At 38.9% G+C, this 17,228-nt stretch overlaps 1 long non-coding RNA gene across 1 annotated transcript in view; it reads left to right on the top strand.

Annotated features, from left to right (window-relative positions):
- The window catches only part of LOC141783408 (uncharacterized), a 395,872-nt gene that overhangs the window by 215,221 nt on the left and 163,423 nt on the right, over positions 1–17,228 (top strand). The window lies entirely within an intron of this gene.

Below are 17,228 nucleotides of genomic sequence, written 5' to 3'. Positions count from 1 at the left end.
TATACAATATTTAGACCATTAACGGTTTTAAACGTAAACATTCTAAATATGTCCCAGTTTCTTTCCTGTTGCAGTGTATGTAAATAACATCAGCTGACAGGAAGTAAACATGGACCCAAACTGTTACCTAGCAACGCAATTCTGTTGCAATTCCAATGAAATGCACTCAAACGGAGTGTTTCAGACAGAGGGTCAATACAGGTATATTCAGGCAGACAGTACGAGGAAAATAAAGTAGTTTTTTTTACATTGCAGCATGTAAACATGTTCTAGTAGAACACAAAATACAAGTATGAACCTGAAAATTTGCACAATATGGGACCTTTAAGATGTACAGTTAATCCATTAAATATATCTTAATATAATCAAATAGGGCTGTCAAGTGTCAAAAACATTTGCGACAGCAAAAATGTCGACCTTGAGACTTCAAAACCGCAGTCCACAAACCAATGGATGACATCATGGTGACTACATCCACTTCTTATTAGGGCTCATAATCGATTAAAATATTTAAACGCGATTAATCGCATGATTAATATTAATATGCTGCTTTATGTAAATGTATGTATATATCTATTAGTAGAAATCAGTGAACAACACAAAACACTGACAAATATTGTCCAGAAACCCTCACAGGTACTTCATTTAGCATAAAACATGGCGACAATAGCTGTCAGTGTGCTGACTTGACTATGACTTTCCCCAAACTGCATGTGATTATCATAAAGTGGGCATGTCTGTAAAGGGGAGACTCGTGGGTACCCATAGAATCCATTTACATTCACATATCTGGAGGTCAGAGGTCAAGGGACCCCTTTGAAAATGGACATGCCAGTTTTTCTACGCCTAAATTTAGCACAAGGAGCTTTATTTAGCCTCCTTCCCAACAAGCTAGTATGACATGATTACCAGTGGATTCTTTAGGTTTTGTAGTTTCCTATGATACCAGTATCTTCACTCTAGCTTTAAAACTGAGCCTGCTACAACCTCTGGAAAATCGATTGCATTAATGCATTAAAGAAATGAGTGACGTTAAAACGGATTTGCTTCATGCAAATCCAGTTGTTTATTAATTAAAAATACCCTTATTTACTTACATTAATGTGTAAAAGAAAGTAAAGTACTCAGTTTCATAGTGTGGGCCATGATAACAGATTTTGGTGACCCACCCTGTCACCCTTACTTTGTGGTAATGTAGTGCAGACCTTTTCAATCAATATGCACTTTTGAACTGCCAACAATAATGTAACTCTGACAACAGTGGAAGCAGAGTGTTGGATGACCCAACCTCTGCAAGTTGACAGCAAAGCAGTAAGTATTGATGGGAAGTATACAGCAATAGTCGTAAATGCAGTAGGCTACAATATATACATTTTAGAATGGACCTTTCCTTTTGAGTGTTTTGCAGTAGAACCTAGGTATTTTTTACAGTGCAGGTCTTGTCCCCTGGAGGGCCCGCTCAGCTCGTGGTTGTCAGGGGCTTTACGATCACCTCCTCCACCTTGGAGATCAGTGAACGCTGGCAGCGGTCGGCTTTGACCCGCGCTAGAGCTCCTCAGATTTAAGGCTCCTCTGTGGTTTTAAGGCAGCCGGGTGGGGGGAGCCGGAGGGGGTCGGGGGGGGGGGGGGGGGGGGGGGGGTCGGCTAATTGAAGTCTGCAGATGACGGGTGTGTGTGATTTGTGTGCTGACAGGCAGTGTAATTACACGGCTGGTCAGAATGAACATTACAGTAGTTAAGAGCTTTCGCGGGCGCTAACTCGGCCAATAAAAGGATCCTTACACTTCAGTGTTTGTAAAGCGGTGCTGCTGCCATGCTGCTGTGAGTTTGTGAGAGGGGGGCATACATTTCTTTATCCTTACCTTTGACCAGGAAATCTCTGGATATATAATATATATAATGCATAACATACAGTTTCCCATAAAACACAAAGAAGGTCAAGTATTCCAAGCATAGTGGTCATACTTTTCCCGGAGTTCGTAGTGTGGTAGTTGCTAAAAATGGAGAAAGCGCTTTAGATAGATGTGAAGTTTGCTGAGAATACCTTGAAATAAAATGTGAACTTTCTTACAGACACCAGTTAAATATTAGATATTAGACAGTTATATATTAGACTAGTTGGACATATAGAGAAATCTAAAGCCAAAAAATGTGCATTACAAGATTAAAGAGGAAAGAAAGAGAAGACAATCTTAAAGGAACAGTGTGTAGCATTTAGGGGGATCTATTGGCAGATATGATATATAATAATAAGTAGGTTTTCTTTAGTGCAGGGGTCTGCAACCTGCGGCTCCGGAGCCACATGCGGCTCTTTAACCCCCTCTCCCTGTGGATTTTTTAAAAAATTTGTGGAAATGAATAACTGTTTTTTGTTTACATTTTCATTTTTATTTATCATTGTTGTAGGTCTATGGTACGATGGTACGATGGAGTATTAGGGCCACATTGAGGAAAGAAAATTAATCTGGGATTTTTACGAGAATAAAGTCATAATATTCCGAAAATAAAGTTGTAGGTTTAGGTGAAAAAAAAGACGTAGTATTATGAGAATGAAGTCATAATATTATAAAGTAGTAATTTTACATGATATTTTCTTTCTTTCTCGTAAAGTTATGACTTGATTTTCGTAATATTACGACTTTTTTTTCTTGTAAAGTTATTACTTTATCCTCGTTATATTATGACTTGCCCTAAATGGCTCTTTTGATAGTAAAGGTTGCTGACCCTTGCTTTAGTGTATCATCACCTGATAATCAGAATCATTGTGTTTTAGTTAGCTTAGAATGAGCCGTTTATATTCTCCACAGGGAAAGGGTCTTCTCCACGGAGCCGGCCGCCATATTTCTACAGTAGCCCAGAACGGACAAACCAAACACTGGCTCTAGAGAGGGCAGTTCACGTTTTCATGTCGGCCACCGTAGTTCTTCTACAAGCTTGGCACACGGGAGACGTTTCAGTTGGTTGCAATCTGCAACCTCACCGCTAGATGCCGCCAGATCCTACACACTGCACCTTTAAATAGCATTATTATCTCTGCCAGGTGTGTGTGTTCGGTCATGTGTATGTCTGTCTGTCCACGGCTAATCCCACATATTACTGGACCAATCAGCCTAAGAATTTTTGTGCACATTTATGATAATACTCTCGTGGTTGCAGTGATTCCCCATTTGTTAAAAACATATTTTATTGACTGTTTTATACCGTCATTGACTGTTGACTCATCACTATTCTTAACGGGCTGGTAGGAGCTGCAAATGATCAACAACTGCTTCAGTAGCAAAATGCATTATCGGCAATCGGTTAGGCTAAAAACAAACCTTACCTAGTCTGTTGCAGGTCACATTTTGGCCTTTGTCGTGGCTCAAAAACTGACATCCGTGGAAAAGTTTTGTATCTGCAGATTAATTCTATACCCAATATGTTATGATCCACTAAAGTTTGGCACGATATGAGATGAAAAAGACACCTTTTTTGATTGTCAACTGGTGAGATTCAACTCTTCTTTGTTTGGGAGTGGCGAGGGAGACACACCTGGCAGAGATGTGCACTCTACTGAGTGCATTTTTCTAGTTGTTTTTGCCTCTTTTTGTAGTCTCTTGGGGGATGCAGAACAAGCTGTAAACACAACATTGTTATACCACCTTATAAACTTCATATGGTGACACTCACCATCAAAAGTTTCTTCTGCATCTCAGTTGTTACCCTGCACTATATTAATTTTTAACAGTTTCTTCATCTCCTGTTATTTTTATATCTGGTATATTTGTTTATACTCTGTATTACTTACTTGTGCCGTTTTTACTAACTTGTTTTGCACTATGGAACTGTGACACTGGAAACTTGAATTTCCCTCGGGATCAATAAAGTTTCTATCTATCTATCTATCTATCTATCTATCTATCTATCTATCTATCTATCTATCTATCTATCTATCTATCTATCTATCTATCTATCTATCTATCTATCTATCTATCTATCTATCTATCTATCTATCTAACTTAAGTATGGAAATTACGTGACAGATAAATCAACTTTGAATTCTGGTTTCACACAGGACATGAACACCAGTCTCCTGAGTGAAAGTCTGGTGTTTATTGACCCACCCATCCACCCCGACACCCTCCATACACAGCGTTTGCCACTCTTCATACTTCCCGGTTCACAATTACGTGGACTCCATATGAATTAATTCCATGCTGACCATTACAAAAATAAAAATTAATTACAATGTCTATGTACACGAATCAATACATTAAATTTCGTGACTATTTCACAAACTGCTGTGCGACTGGGCTGAATATGCATTTTAAATGATCATCAATAATATACCAATATGTTTAGGACAAACAGAAGACGTTCAGATAGCCTTTGTGCTCATTTTTATGGTCCCTTTAAGGGAGAAAAGATTGAGATATCTTGTAATGAGGTTTATGTTACGTTTTTAGATAAAGTTATAAAGTCTTGTGTAAAATAATCACAAAATCAAAAAGCACTTTTAATTCAATAAATCTCTTTGGAAGTGATGCCAGGGCTGGTGAGGGAGTTAACAGGCAGCTCCATATACTGCAGCCACATGTTGGGTATTTAAATGGCTGTGGTAGCAGCGTGTATTTGTACATGCCTTTTATGCGTATCGGTGTATCCATCCAGCCCTAATGCGGCCTCAAGGCTCGGCCTCTCTGGAAAGATCCAGAGGCCAAAAAGATAGTCCGTGGACAAAAACAAAAACACACCCCAAACCACACGTCATCCCAGGGAAATATGGTAATAATATAGGAGGAAGTTTACATTTGTAAAACTATGCGTTATTTGTCTTAGCTTTCGTTTATGACGGAGAGTCGGCCGTGATGAGGGAGACCATTTTCTGAAATGTTTCTGGACGTGGACCACAGAGCAGCCAACACCCCTGTCTATCTTTAGAGCAGGGAATCCACCCAAGAGCTGTCAGTCGAGCCGCCAAATCCATGACTGCTAAAACTCTCCAGACCCCCAAACACCAACAGCATCATTCAGAGACATCCACCCGCCCACCACGCACACACACACACACACACACAGCAGGCTCTGATACTGTAAGATGTGGAGGTGTTTGGTAGAAAAGAGTAAATAAATTAAGGCCTCTGCATCATCACTTTGGCTTACGTAAGAGCAGCTCGCCCACAGAAAGAAAAAAAAAATAATTAAAAACGACTTATTTTTTTCTCAAAATGCTTGCAAAAGGAGAAAAGATTTATCTACTCTGAAAGTTAACTCAATACCTAATTTTTCTTGGACTCCACCTTTGTTTTTCCAAGTGCTGGGAACTGTGCATAAAAAGGTCAAAGAAATAATGGTTTACAAAAAAAAAAAAAAACGAGTTGCATTAAATTTGTGAAATAGAAAATTGCTGCTGCTGAAAAAAAGATTAATGACTCTGGCTGTGGGCTTTGTGGATCTCACTGGTGCTGTGCAGCGAAGCACTTAATAAATCACTGCTGTGCATACAAGGAATTAATAGGGATGGTGTGTTTTCATGGTTTGTGTTGGTGCCAGATCTCAGAGAGCCTGATCTGGCCCCGGCTCTAATCTGTTTTTCAAAAGTCACCTTAGAAGCCAGTTGTTACCTCGCTCTCCTCTTGATCCAAGCATAACGAGGGGAAAGCATTATGGTCTGTTTAACATGAATTAACACATGGCGATAGATTGATAGATTGATCAATATCCGCAGTTTAACTTGTAACTGTTCTCTCCGGGGGCGTTTCTTTGACAGGCGGTTTCCTCATTCCATTGGTAGAAAACATAGTCTAGACACCAAATAAGTACTTTTCAAAACGGTAGCAAATTACCAGTATATACCAGTATTGGAGGTGTCAGGAACAGCGGGTCAGTTTCCACTCATTACATGCATAGTGTCTTTTCAAAATAAACTTCCTTCTTCACAGGAAGTTAGGTTTAGGCAACAAAATCACTTAGGTAGGGTGAGGAAAAGATGGTGGTTGACGTTAACTTGACAGACTAACAAATCACGGGATTAATGTGTCAATTTCCACACCATTCTTTTCAAAATAAAACGACTTAGTTAGGTTTAGGAATAGATGGACTTGGTTAGGCTTAGGCAACAGAACTACTCAGCTTCAGGAAAAGGTCGTGGTTTGAGTTTAAAATAACTCTGGAAGTGCCGTAACTTAAAGATAGGGTCGACGATGTTGGAAAGCTAGCATCATTTGAACGTAGCATGGCCTCAGGAGCTCCGTCTAAACCCTTCCACTCCTTTCCTAAACCTAACTAAGTAGTTTTTGTCACGTAACTTCAGCACTTAAGTTATGGCACTATTTAGACCTAAATCGCAATCTTTAACTAAATCTAACCAGCTGCGTAGCTGTGGGTGGGCCTGGGTGGGCCTGGGTCCACTCACTTAGCACTCAGGCTCACCCAATCAGAAAGCTTCCTTTTATTTGCTGGATCATCCAGTGAATAGCAGTCAGCGCTGTTTCAATTATCTGACTATACGACCGTAAAATGGTAGTGCATCTCACAAATGCCAGATTGCGAGCAGCCCCTCCTCTTTCACTCAGCGTACAGCCAGCGTCTCTCGGCCACGTGATCGCTCGTAGTGACGGCAGCTGTCGAAAACACAAACAGAAAGCCTAGAATACTCCTCTGTGTTTATTATCCACGTCAACTAGTTACATAAAAGTTACTACGAGTATGCGTATACATTTGGCTGAATGTCACCAGATAACACCTGTACACTGAGGAACAGGAGCCTGAGGAGCAGGAGGAAGAACAATCGTAGGCACTATACTGAAATGTTTTTGTGTGAGAGTGAGTGTCTTTGTCTGGTGAGGATCTTTGTTTCCCATCTAGGTGCTCCCATGGGGGTGTGTCGGCTGCTGATTGGTCCCTCCATCATCTCTGCGGTTTAAAATGCTCAGGTAGTCTATTACTAGGCTCCTGATTGGACGAACGCTTTCCCTCGTGGGCTGCTGCTCCCAGCTTTCAAACCGGAAACAGTATGGTGGCTCGTTTGGAAACTTTCTTCTCTTATTTCACGAAAAAAGATCACCGAAATGTGTTTCTGACAACATTTGAGGCGAGAAATAATCCATGCAGTTGCTGAATCTGTCTTTATTTTGGACCGACAACGTTTCTCGAATCGCGCCGCCACGCTACCAGAATGCATTCCACGGCTGTTGGACACGTACCATCAGTGCCCTAATTGGCTTCCTAATTGTGTGTGAACTGCCCTCCTCACCCTCCCCAGAACAAGGCCTACTGGTGAAAGACTCCTTTCAACTGTCAGCTGGATAAAAACTGGCATTAGGGGGCATCACATCAGACTGAACTCTTCGTCCCTGCTCACCTTTGAAAGGGACTATGAAGTAATTTCAGTGTTCAACACCAAGAAGCCCGTTGTCTCCTGCTGGAATCATCAAAAGTAAGTTCATTTATAATTATGGACTAATGGCCTATTTCATTATTATTGTTTATTGGGTATATATAGTATATGTTTGGTGTACAAATTGGATGTTATGCTGATGTTGCTGCCAGCTGTGTGTGTATGAATATGTGGCCATTGTGGCCAGGCTATATGTTAATTTGTATGTTAATGCAGGTGATCTATCCATACGTCTGATTAAACTGTGAGTGTAAATATGCGGCCGCTTGATTGTCGAGGTATGAGTAGACCTGCACACATGCTGTCGGCTACCAGGAATCTGACTCTGGCTTGTTTAAACTGTGGTGCATGGCCTATTTTGGCTAACATCTGCCTTTCAGAATCTTATAAGTAGATGTTTGGTCTTGGACGGGACAGGCCAACCTGATCTTCTCTGTGCCCAACCTCACTGTGATTTCTGCCTACGCCACTGAATCTAATTAAGTAGTTTTGTTGCCTAAACCTAACCAAGTCGATCTATTCCTAAACCTAACTAAGACGTTTATTTTGAAAAGACTGGAGTGGAAATTGACACGTGCATCATGTGTTGCTGGACATTCGTAGGAAAACGCCCTAAAAATACGTTGTTGAAAGTCGTGCTGAGCGACAGGAAAAAAAAGGAAATAGTGTCTATGGACTTGAATCAAAAAGATTCAATTTCGTGACTATTTCACGAACTGCCGTGAGACTGTGTTGGTTTATCAGCTTATAGCACTTATAGTATGTGCTCCTGCAACAGCGCCCCCAAATATCCTCACAGTAAATAGAGAAAACATTTTACAAAATGATTTTGTATCTAAAGTGTTATGAAAATTTACCATATTTTTTTCTCATTTTATTTTCGAATGTATGTAATTGCCGCTAACTAGGCTGGCGGCAGGACTATAGAGGGGATGGATTAACCCGCATTGGGGCACCGGCACAAAAGGTGGTTTTGGCCCCTACCTCCACTTCCCAAGTTAGGTTGAGATATTTTGATTATTGACCTTACATGCGTATAAACTGATAAAGATATTAAAGGTCCCATATTGTAGGAAGTGAGATTTCCAAGTTTTTTTTTTATATTTAAAGCAGATCAAGGTGCCATAAACGCTCAATCCGCAGAGAAATGCACACAGCCCGTATTCAGTTTAAACGGGCCCTTCGGACTTCCGTAAGGTTGTGATGTCACAACTATACAGTCACCGGTAGAAGTGCTGCTAAACTCCGTAGTAGTCCCCGGCTGCAGTGACGCTGTGAAGACGGCGACAACGCAGACGCAGACGAGCTGAAAACGCTGGCCAATCAGAACAGACTGGGCTTTTTTGGAAGGGGGGTCTTAAAGAGACAGGCGCTAAAACGGAGGTGAATACAGGTATATTCAGACAGACTGTATGAGAAAAATAATGTGTTTTTTTAACATTAAAGCATGTAAACATGTTCTAATAGAAACTCAAAATACAAGTATGGACTTGAAAATGAGCATGATATGTCTCCTTTAAAACTCATATGGCCCCAATTGACAGATGGCCCCTCCACAAGACATGGCCTCAATGTCAGGTAAAAATACAGGATCCTCCTTAAAGGTCATTTTCAGGTTCATACTTGTATTTTGTGTTTCTACTAGAACATGTTTACATGCTGTAATGTTAAAAAAAACTTTAGTTTCCTCATAATGTCGGCCTGAATATGCCTGTATTTACCCTCTTAAACGCTCTGTCTTAGCGCATTTCAACGGAATTGTGACGAAATTGCAACAGAATTGCGTTGCTAGGCAACAGCTTGGGTCCATGTGTACTTCCTGTGAGCTGATGACATTCACATACACTGCAACCAGGAATAAACTGGGACACATTTAGAATGTTTGCGTTTGAATCTGGGTAAAAGGTCTAAATATTGTATATTTGTGACATCACAAATGAACGGAAATCCTGACAGCTTGTTTCAAATGCAGAGTTTCTGAATACGTGCTTTGTGTATTTCCCTGTGGATTGAGCGTTTCGGTACTTTCACTGTATTTATTTATGCCTGCTTAAAAATAAAAAAAACATGAAAATCTCACTTTTTTATAATATGGGGCCTTTAAGGCCACTTACCACTGCTGTTTATATCTGTAGTGGTGCTTTAGTAGTACAAAAAGGATTCTCAAGCAAATTTTCAATTAATCAAATTACTACAAAGTAATGACCAAACAGTGAACCTGTAAACCAGCGTAAATCCAGCTGCTTTGGCTGAAACTTCCTGAAAAAATATGGTATTTTAAAAATGTAATGCGACTTAAACTGCGATAGATTCCACATCAAACATGTTTAAATGTTTTTGCGATCTACTTAATAAGGACAAGTGTCATTAAATCCCTCTGAATAAAGCAAGACAGGCGACATGATTCATACCCTTTGGAGAATAAAACACCTTTGCTTCAATGGAACTTTTTCATTTCCAGTCTTCCAATAACATATATTCAGCTAGATTATAGACGTGACTGTCTTTTTAAATGGAAAAACGGTGGCACGAATGATTTGTGGCACAGTGTGTTTGCTGAGTCCACCCCTGGTTAGCGGTGTGGGCTGCAGGGTGTGCTGCGCAGTCAGCTCTGATTAGAATGAAGCAGAGATCACAGTGAAGCTGTCAGGCTGCATGTCTGCACGCTCTGATCCTCAAACATCATTCACAATCAGGAACAAATGCACAGAGTCACGCTGTCATCATCGTCACATTAAAGCAGAACTTGAAGATTAGAAGTCATTAACCTTTGTAATGGTGTTAGTGTATATTTCAATACTAGTACCAATATGATGACTTCTTGTATTTTACTTACTGATAATAGAATTACTGAACATAAACCTAAAAAAAAAGCCACACTTTTCAAATGTATAAGTAAATGATCCTAGCAATGAGCATCACATATTATTGGTTTCAGCCATAGACTGTATATAAGAACTGGAAGTAGCCACCATGACGTCACCCACTGGTTTATTGACTACCGTTTTGAAGCCTCGAGTTTGGCATTTTGTCCGTCACCATCTCGTTCTTGTTAGAGCCAGAAGTGACCATATTTGGACGGGGGGGAGGAGCGAGGCTCAGCGAGGCAGTAACATAGGAAAACAATGGTTTTGCTGGCGAATATGCTGCTTTATGCAAATGTATATATTTATTATTGGAAATCAATTATTAACACAAAACAATGACATGTATTATCCAGAAACCCTCACAGGTACTGCATTTAGCATAAAAAACATGCTCAAATCATAACATTGCAAACTCCAGCCCAACAGGCAACAACAGCTGTCAGTGTGTCAGTGTGCTGACTTGACTATGACTTGCCCCAAAACTGCATGTGATTATCATAAAGTGGGCATGTCTGTAAAGGGGAGACTCGTGGGTACCCATAGAACCCATTTACATTCACATATCTGGAGGTCAGAGGTCAAGGGACCCCTTTGAAAATGGCCATGCCAGTTTTTCCTCACCAAAATTTTGCATAAGTTTAGAGCGTTATTTAACCTCCTTCACAACAAGCTAGTATGACATGGTTGGTACCGATGGATTCATTAGGCTTTCTAGTTTCAAGTTGCATTAACGTTTTAAAGAAATTAGTGGCGTAATAACGAATTTGCGTTAACGCATTATTGTCGCGTTAACTTTGACAGCCCTAAATATAAAACAGTGTCATGATGGAGGAGGGTATAAACCAATCAGAGTTTTTCACAACCCGATAGCCTATATTTTCCTTTGTTACAGCTTATAACTGATCTATAAAGCATATGTACATTATTGATTAACCATTAATAAAGCCATTAGCTACAGAGTCAGTAAAGCTTGGAAAGTGAAACCTCCATGAATACTTATGTTTATTTAATGGGGTGACAACTAAGCTGTCTCCATGTCAACCTTGCAAAGTCTATTTGATGAGGAAGACAATGAGATGTGGTTGAAAGCAGCAGAAAAAAAGTTTGAAAGTGGCCCTTGAACCAAGATTTTTTGTTTTGTTAAAATGCATTTGAGATGTTTCTAGATTAAATCACTCAATCTTTGAACCCATGTGAGTATAGAGCGCTACAGGAATGAGTCCTAAAAGCCGGAAATGAGTTAGCATTTATTAGCACTTCCTGTTCCCTCGTCTGGAGGTCAAGGGTTTTTTTGAATGGGAGAAATGTTAACGTTTTGTTCAGTAAATATCTCACTTGTGAATTTTGAAGCCTTTACAAGTCTTAAAAAAGACGGTTGCTAACAAGTGGCTAAATGAGACTACTAAACGTTCATGTGACCGTGGTGTAGTTGGTTTATAGCCTAACGTTAGCTTTTTACTTCTGGCGATTGCATTCACACTTCAAAAGTCATAAAAGCTGTGTTCATTTGTGGAGATTATCTTGCTGAACAAAACGTGTAAGTATCATAAATGTGTGTTTGCCACAGAGTTTATTTTCTGCAATAATCCAAAACCCAATGGAACAATCCCCATTGGCTTTTTGTTGAGGGAACCAGAGTGATGCTAACTTCCTGTTGGACTACAAAAATAGGTCATCCTGTAGCACTCTATTATGTTGTTACCTGATGGCTTTCATGACCAACATATTTGCTTTGTGGGTTTTAAGAAAGTCTACTCGGAAGACGTCTAATTAGCCTTAAAATAAAAATTAATAAATAAAATATATACAGACACAACTGCTAAAAGAACTTCTCCAAACAGTTTTGTTCATGTACAATAACAAACATTTAGGAGAAACTCTACATTGTTGTCCTGCCCATGTGTACAGTGAAAACACATGTATGGATAAAACAGACATTCATGTAAAAAAAAAAAAAAAATCCACGATTGTGTCTCAATCATTTCTTCTTCATGGGTGGAGGGTAGGAAGAAAAAAGTCAGGTCTGAAGGGGTTAACACAAACAGTTGTACAAGATCACTGCAGAATAAAATACTCTATCAAATTATGAATTAAATCAAGAAATATCCGATTGCAGAGTACATTAACGAGAACCAGAATCTCGGGCCAAAAAATTGACTGTTTTCCACATTTGCTGAAATGAGCCTTCAGTCCTTCTGGAGGCTCTGTTCCCGTCCGTGCTGCTATATGATGGATCAGATTAATTTATTAAAGTAACGGTAAATCTGAGCCAGCTGCTAGTGCGACACTTTTAATTCTGACTTCTGATAGTCATTTTTGTTATAACCACATTTTACTGCATTGTTTAGCCTTGCTTTTGCTTATTGTGTCACATTCCCGCAATAATGAAGGTTATTTCGGACGTCCACGTGAATTAGATGGTATGGTGTTAGAATTTGACCATCAGGTCATTTTATAGCACAGTGAGGAAGGCACACGTACTTCAGCCGATCGGCTCAAGTGCTGCTTTTAACGCTGTAGCCCATCCAAAAAAAAGGCCATATATGACATCCGTTTGATACAGCCACTACTGTGGAAAATAAATACTTTACTTTGATTGGAATTCCCAACCAAAGTGTGGTAAACAGAAACCAAACTTGAGCCCTGAAAGAATTCCCAATACACTATCGTTCATTGTAGTTGTATCCTCTAAATGCTGTTTTTCTGCTGACAAAAATAGCATACAAGAGGAAATATTGAATTGTTTTCATTTGTTTTGGCATGGAAGCATAAAAGATCTCAATATCTGTTAACGGTCAGCTATAGTAGAATTGTAAAGCTTACAATAACAATTGTAATCTTGTGTTAATATTCGTATTAATGTTATTGTGTATTTGCGTTTTGTAATTTTGATGCTTTGGCAACACTGTTTTTTGAAACTTTCATGCCAATAAAGCCACATTGAATTGAAGTGAGCTGAATGTTTACTGAGAAACAGAAAGCAGAATTGAATGAATTTCTGAATATTATTTTTATTCATGGTGATTTACTATTTCTAAGCATAATTTACCTGCTTTTTATCAACCACAATAATACAAAGCCAATATATCACATTGCCTTATGTGTCCGATTATTCCCATTTTCTGTTCCAGTAGAAAGGGCTTTTACATTTTGGACTGTGTGTATATATATATATATATATATATATATATATATATATATATGACACTGACAGGTCATCTAAGGAGCACATGACCAATTTTTTGACAGTATGAAGACTGATTTACTTTATTAAATGGTGACGAACGTTAAAACCATTATACAGTAGTCCAATTCATGTGTTCGACCAGGTTTCAGCAACCTTTACTATCAAAAGAGCCATTTTAGACAAAAAAACAAACAAAAACAATCTGTCTGGAGCCACAAAACATTTGAGCATTGTGATGAAGGTAACACAGTTTATAGTCTAAGTATATAGTATATAAGTCTAATGCAGTGAGGGCCAAAGAGCAGATGTACTACGGAGTATTAGGGCCACATTGAGGGAAAAAAACATCTGAGATTTCCAGAATAAAGTCATAATATTACGAGAAAAAAGTCATGACTTTATGAGAAAAAAGTTGTAATATTACGAGAATAAAGTCATAACTTTACGAGAAAAAAAGTCGTAATATAACGGGAATAAAGTCATAACTTTACCAGATAAAAAAAACCATAACAAGTAAAATTACTACTTTATAATATTATGATGTCATTCTCATAATGCTACGACTTTATTCTCGTAAACCTTTGACTTTATTCTCGTAATATTATGACTTTATTCTTGAAATCTCAGATTTATTTTTTTCCCTCAATGTGGCCCTAATACTCCGTCACACCGTCGTACATTAGTCCTACAACAATGATAAATAAAAATGAAAATGTAAACCTAAAACAGTTATTCATTTCCATTTTTAGAAAAATCCACAGGGAGCCACTGGAGAGGAGTTGAAGAGCCTCATGTGGCTCCAGAGCCGCAGGATGCTGACCCCTGTGTTAGCCCATACAGAAAACTAGTGGATGACAAAAGCTTCTTCACCGTGACGATTTGTTGCTTTTAACTGTAACACACACAGGGCGTCCTGGTAGCTCCCTGGGTGGAGTGCGTACCTCTAAGGCTGAGTTGTGACTACAGCGGCCCGGGTTCTAGTCCAGCTCAGGGCCCATCCTCCCTTTTCCCTGTCTTTCCTGTCTTTCCTGTCTGTCTCTCTAACTATCTAAATGATTAATGTGTGAGGCACATTTTTCTTTATCACTTTGGACACTTTAAAGATTAATTAATTAGTCTAATGGAAAGAATCATTACAGTCGCAGGGCCGTAACAAGAATTTTAGCAATACAGAGGTCATCATGAGTCCAAGTCCCCGTCCAAAGTTTTTTTTTTTTTTAGGTCATATTAATTGGATTTTTCTTATTTTATTTATCCAGCTAACAACTCAATTGTATTTTTTGTAGGGTTGTCAATCGATTGAAATATTTAATTGCATGATTGTCCATAGTTATTCACGATTATCTGTTCAAAATGTACCTTAAAGGGAGATTTTTCAAGTATTTAATACTCTTAACAACATGAGGGGTGGGTAAAAATATGCTGCTTTATGCAAATATTTCTGCAGATTGTATTTATCCACACTGCCGGTTGAGAAAAAAGGTTGTCTTTTTTTGCCTTAACATAGATATATTAGGTATAAAAATACTGAAATCAGCCTATAAACTACCCAACATGTGTTAGTTATTTTAAATTGTAGGATGTAGCTACCCCCAAATTGCATGAAAACCAACAAAGGACATGGTTTCAGTAGCTGCAGCACTTATCTTAAGTGACTCTCATTTTGAAAACTAAAGATTTTTTGATTTCCCCTTGATCTACCTTTTAAAAATCATCTGCCCAATACTGTGAGATTATAAACGACAGAGAATCTAACAGCAGTCCGGGCCGATCTCCACACATCCACGGCCCACGTATACTGTCACCACTTAGCTGAGATATTGTTTACTTTTTATGCCAGTAACATACACTCGGTGTCCACTTTATTAGGTACGCCTGTACAATCTATTCAGTCCAACAGCTCTGCCATTACAAAGTTTAGAATGTTCAGTTTTAGTCGACATGGTGGGAAATTAGTTAATTCAATGACATGACATGCATTACAACTATTATTAAAGTCACAGTTATATAAAAATATGTGTATATGTATGTAAAATACTTAGAGGTACATACATGGAATCTGACCTCTGCATTTAACCCATCCTATAAGCATTTGGGGGTTCAGTGTCTGGCTCAAGGACACTTCGACATGCAGACAGTAGGAGCCGGGGATCGAACCGCTAACCTTGTAGTTAAAGGACGACCCGCTCTACCCACTAAGTTGCTTTCTTACAGGAGGGGTCAGAATATTAGAAACCTTACAAATATATTTATTTAAATTTGTTTTTTATCCTTTTTGCATCTGCAGTGGGTGCGGGTTAGGTGGGAAGTAGCTAGGGAGGGGGATAAATACCAAAATATGGGGGGACAATCATTTACATTTGAGCTTTATTTATTTTTATATATTATTATTTATTTTATAATTTTATTTATTTGTATTTATTTTGTATTTATTTTTATATATTATTTATGTTTCTCTATACCTGATGTTACACCCAATACATTATTACAGAAACATAAGAATATTAGAATCCCCTCTGAATCTAATGCAGTCCTCACACTCACTATGCGCTCAATGTTGAAATACAGAACTGAGAAAAAATGAATAATTATAAGCATCATAAATGTAGACCTTATGTCAAAACATTTGTATTGGACATTAGACATGTGTACCTAAAAAACTGCTTCAAAAACAGGTAATTTAGTGTCCAGTTTCAAGAGGAAGTCAATTGCACTTCCATAATTTAGGCTATATGGGAATAAATATTTATTAAGATAATCTTTGTGCACGTTTGGAGTGTTTATTTTGCAGCTCTCATTTCCTCAGAGCTCTGGCTCTGGACTTGTGTTGATCATCATCTGAGTAACAGGAGCTTCTTCCACCTGACAGAAGAGAGAGAGAGTCTATACAGCTCTTTATTTTCTATTCGATGTCATCCTGCTTCCCTACAGAGCAGAGCAGGGTTAACTGTTGATGACATTTCATTTCATTTTTTTTAAACCGGAAAAGGTCGTTGTTGTTGTTGTTTTAAACACCAACTGTAGGAGCCAAAACGTGCATTTAGCCTGCGTTGTATTGGGTTAGAGCGGGTCGCCCACCAATCGGAAGGTCGTCGGTTCGATACCCGGCTCCTCCAGTCCACATGAGTAAGACACTGAACCCCAAATGTCTCCTGAAAGCTGAGCCATCGGTGTGTGTGAATGAGTATTTAGATTAGATCCTGATGGGCAAAGTTGGCACCTTGCATGGCAGCCTCAGCCATCAGTGTATGAATGTGCGTGTGAATGCTGACATGTAGTGTAAAGAGCTTTGAGTGGTCGGAAGACTAGAAAGGAGCTAAATAAATATGAAGTCCATTTACTATTGTTTATTGTTATTATTTATTTAGGCTGCACGCGTTCTTTTGGTTCTATTATTTCCGGTAATGAGCACAGGGGGTTCACTTTATTCACCTGCACTCGGACGGCGGGATTCAGACAGAGAGAGAGTTAGGCTCCGAGATGTTCTACTTTCAACGTCCTACTTTAATTTGTCCATAATAACACTTGTTGCCTCTCATTTTTTTCATTTAATAAACAGTCAAACGCATCTGGATTTGAGTATCCAATGGATTTGTTTTACGCGTCACAGTAACGAGCCTCTTAGAGCGGATTTTTTATTAATAGCAGACGCTATATAAACTATATTGTGAACATATCTGTAATTTTGCAGCATTTAGCGTCACTTTTCCTCCAGTTCTTTTCTCGTTTTAATGCGCTCAGCTTCACCTTTTTCTTTTTTTTCTCCTGCGCTGTCCAGTTCTGACAGTCTGATCAG

This window comes from Sebastes fasciatus, chromosome 15 (assembly GCF_043250625.1).
Source record: "Sebastes fasciatus isolate fSebFas1 chromosome 15, fSebFas1.pri, whole genome shotgun sequence".
Taxonomy (NCBI): domain Eukaryota; kingdom Metazoa; phylum Chordata; class Actinopteri; order Perciformes; family Sebastidae; genus Sebastes; species Sebastes fasciatus.
This window is presented reverse-complemented; position numbering and strand designations above follow the sequence as displayed.